Source organism: Meriones unguiculatus, chromosome 20, assembly GCF_030254825.1.
Source record: "Meriones unguiculatus strain TT.TT164.6M chromosome 20, Bangor_MerUng_6.1, whole genome shotgun sequence".
In the NCBI taxonomy this organism is placed as follows: Eukaryota; Metazoa; Chordata; class Mammalia; order Rodentia; family Muridae; genus Meriones; species Meriones unguiculatus.
The window spans coordinates 13,098,734-13,103,015 of NC_083367.1; the positions used below are offsets into that span (position 1 = coordinate 13,098,734).

At 41.5% G+C, this 4,282-nt stretch overlaps 1 pseudogene; it reads left to right on the top strand.

The window, feature by feature from the left end:
• Positions 1–3,770: 3,770 nt before the first annotated feature.
• On the top strand, positions 3,771–3,895 carry LOC132649606 (small nucleolar RNA SNORA17; annotated as a pseudogene).
• Positions 3,896–4,282: the final 387 nt, after the last annotated feature.

The following is a 4,282-nucleotide window of genomic DNA, read 5'->3' on the forward strand; positions in this document are numbered from 1 at the left end:
ACATCCTTATCATTGTTGTGGAAGAAGTCCCAGAATCGTCCTTGGTGTTTAAATGCTACTGACTGTAGTTACCAGAACTGACTTTTCTCCTGTCTAAGTGTGTATCCTGTGATCCTCCCCAGTCACACTCATTGCCACCTGCTGGTAACCACCATTCCACAACCAGTTCCTGTTCACGCCACTTTCTCTTATTCCATGCACAAGCGGATGCACGTGTTTTGAATGTACCCTCGGACAAACCTGGGCAAGTGGCGACAATTACATCACCATGATTGCAGTTCAAATACAGAACATCTCCACCATCCCAGAGATGGTTCTTGTGACCACTTCTAGGAAATCGCTACACATGCTTCCTGACAGCCCTTGGCATTTTAAGCAGCTCCATATTTACTCTATAATGTTTTCAGGTTGCTCTATTACATTTTGAAACTCCTTTGGCCCAAAAGATGTAAATCTCACTGCACAAAATCTCATCCGTGTCTGAAGATTCACAGAAACATTTGGTTGTTTTTATTAGAACAATCTTGTTGTAAGAAATGACAGGTTAGGGTCCCTGTCACATTACGAAAACTTCCAAAAAGAGGGGACAAAGAAAAACCAAAGAATAAAGGCAAAACCAAAGAATAAAGGGAGATAGCTCAACGGGGAAGGGAGCTTGCCACACAAACGGAGCAGCTTTCAGCCCCCGGAATCCATATAAATATGGAAAAAAAGAACCAGTTCTCCAAAGTTGCCCACTTACAGACACACACATGTCAGGGCACCTGTGCATGTGCACACACACACATTAATAATAGTAGCAGTAGTAATAATAATAATTTGTTTTCTATTTCTTGGTTTTTTCCTTAAAATGTTTCTTACAATATATTTCTACAATATTTTTTCCACTCCTTCTAGATTCTGAACATCTTCCTACCCACCCAATTTCATATCCTTCCTCCCTCCCCCAAGGAAGAAAACAGAAAAAAATAAGTTGAGATTTCAGCTTAACCCAGTCAGAATGGTCAAGACAAATAGAACAAATGATAGCAGATGCTATTGAGAGTACAGGAAAAAGAAATGCTTATTAATTGCTGGTTGGCATACAAATTGGTACAGCCACTCTCGAAATCAGTGTTGAGATTTCTCAGACAACTAAAAGTAGATCTACCACAAGATCCAGCAACACCACTCCTGGGTATACACCCAAAGGACCCTATATTCTGCTGCAGAAACTCTTGTTCATCCTTGTTTGTGGCTGCTCTGTTCATAATAGTCAAATATTGGAAACAGCCTAGATATCTGTCAGCTGATGGATAATGAAAATGTGGTACATTTATACAATTAGATATTATTGAGCTGTTAAGAAAAATAAAATTTGCAGGTAAATGGGTGGAACTAGCCATCTTTCTGAGTGAGGTAACCCAGACTCAAAATTTGCATGTTTTTTCTTACATGTGAATGTTATCTTTTAAGCCTTATGTATGTATATATGACATTTATTTATTAGTATATACATATATATTTAGAATAATCAAAGAGGTTATGTACCTAGTAAATGACCAGGAGGAAAGAGGAAATCTTCCAAGGAAGGGACAATAGAGTATGGTATTCTATAAGGTGAGGCTAGAAAGGATGATAGAAGGGCAGGATAAAGAAACTGGGGCCCACCTGAAGCTTCACCTCTCCTGACTAGTGTTCATGGTAACTGAAGGTGCTATGCACACTCCTGGAAGAGAAAAATAATCATTTCCACCCTGACATGAAGCTTGGGATCTGCAATAGTGACCTGCCTGCAAGATGCACTGGCATAATAGCAGCATGTAGATTATGGGAGTAACCAACCACTTTCTCTCTTCTCTATTTAAGGGCCACTCCATGAGATGAAACTCAGACCTGACACTGCTAACATGAAACTACACAGGCTATGGACCTGGGAAGAAATCATACCATCATGATGCTGCTAACGAAAAATAACAATAAAATGACCCCAGACAACATATTGCTATACCCATAGCACAGAGTACTTCCTAACCTTCCTCAGAGAGGCGTCCTCTTGCAGGAGAGTGCGATTAACATAGACATCTACAACTGGACAATGTGCCGAGAGTGAGAGACTGTGGAGCACTCACCCCTAAATGGGATGTGTAAAACTAACTTTTATTTGTCTGATGTAATTGTCAACTCAGAGGCTCACTGCTGAATAAGCTCAGCCTTTCTAGTTCTTTGCGAACTCTGGCTGGCTGGTTCAACTCAACTGTTCTGACCCAATTTGTCTCCAAGCTGACTGATTCAAACTAGCTTCTCTTAGCTTCTCCTGAATTGCTCTGCTTCTGAACTCCACGAACTGAACTGCACCAAACTTGGGGAATTCAATTGAACTCAGCTAAACCCAACTGCATTCAACTGAACCACACTGAACTGTCTGTACTGTGCAGAACTCAACTCTTCTGTACTGTATACTGTACTCTACTGAGCTGCTCTTAAAGTAGCTTCTCTTTACTGTCCTTGTGAGAGTTGGATATATCCCATCTCAGACTCATTCTGTCAAATCTTTCTCTGGTTTGTCACTTTATTTTCCCCTCAATTAGAGGTCACTTTCAAATATGGGTGCTTCCTTCTACAAACTAACTTTACCTTCATTGGTGTAGACTAAGGGCATGTCTGCATTCTAGCCAAAGGGATTAAAGGTATGCCATTGCAGCCAGATCAAACAGACCTTTGGCTGTAATTCCTTGCCAGAGTAGCCATATTTACTGGATGAAAATTCCTTTGCAAAGATGTCTCTGCAAGGAAACTCTCTCCTTAGGTCTCCAGGAGCTATGTGAAAAAGGAGCTGGAAGGATTGTAAGAGCCAGAGGTTGTTGGACAGCTCCAAGGAAACAGCATCTTCCAGACACAACAGGGTTGATGCATACATTTCTGTTTAATTTTAAAGAGTAAATATTAAAAAAAAAAGTAAAAAAAAAAAAAAGCCTGGAGGAAGTAAACTGCACAAAATTAAAAGAATTTACTTTCTAAACTAAAATATACCTAAAATCTAAAAGAACATATATTAATAATAAAATAATAATAAGATATTTTCAAAACAGAATAATTAAGAATTGGAACTTGCTCTGTAGACCAGACCGGCCTCGACCTCACAGAAATCCACTTGCCTCTGTCTCCTGTGTGCTGGTATTAAAGGCGAGTGCCACCACTGCCCAGATGACTACCAGCATATTTCAAAGACACAATCTCCAGATCCTTTGGGAAACCATTATCGACAAGAGAACAAGGCTGAGAGTGATAGAGAAAGATGCTCAATGACCTCCTCTGGCCTACACACACACACAGTGTGGAGAGGGAGGGAGAGTGAAAGAGAGGAAAAGAAAGAGGGGAAGAGAGAAGATGATAAAATACTCTTAAAATGAAAAGAATTAAAACAAAACAAAAATAGAGGCTGAAGAGATGGCTCAGCAGTTAAGATCACTATCTGTTCTTCCGTAAGACCTGGGCTCAATTTCCAGCACCTACACGGCTGCTCACAACCAACTATAATCCCAGTCCTAGGGTATTCAACTCCCTCATACGGCCTCCAAAGGCACAAAGCACACACAAGGTTCACAGACAGAGATGCATACAAAATACCTACAAACACAAAATTAAGTTAAATTTTAAAAATAAATTTAAGAAAATTTTCCAGATAATGAAGCAAAAGAGCAAAGAAACACGGTAGGAAATAACATATTAAACTTTCAAGCTAAGAAGTGTATCTGAGTTTCAAAAAGAGAAAACACAAGGAAAGACATGCTTCCCCTAGAAGCATTGCAGGTGTGGCTGCTGTGTCACATGAATGTCAGTACATGGAAGAGTGGCTGTGTCTACACTCAGTGATCTTACCTATGAACACCTGAATGGCTAGAAGCCTAATATTTCCTGAGAAAGAAAGCCAGAGAGGACCCATATGGGCTTCCAGGGTGAGGAGGAAGCCAGAGACTGGAAAAACCCTGCCTAGGACCATTTGCCCTGCTGGGAGTGAGCTGGAGACAGATGACCCCTGCATGGGACCAGGCAGGCAGGCCAAGGCCAGGAGTGAGCTCAAGATGGGTGCCATTGGGGCCCAAGCAGGGAGCTAGCCTGAGATGACCACCAGTCTGGCACAATGCAGGCCTGAGGGGGTGGAGCAGGCCATGTCCAAGATGACCTCTGCCCAGTGCCATAATGCATGACGGAGCATAGCACTCCTGAGATGACCCCAGATATTCAATGACCCTGGGCACCAGTGGAAGGAGCAAGTAAGTGGTGGAAAATGGAAAAGAAA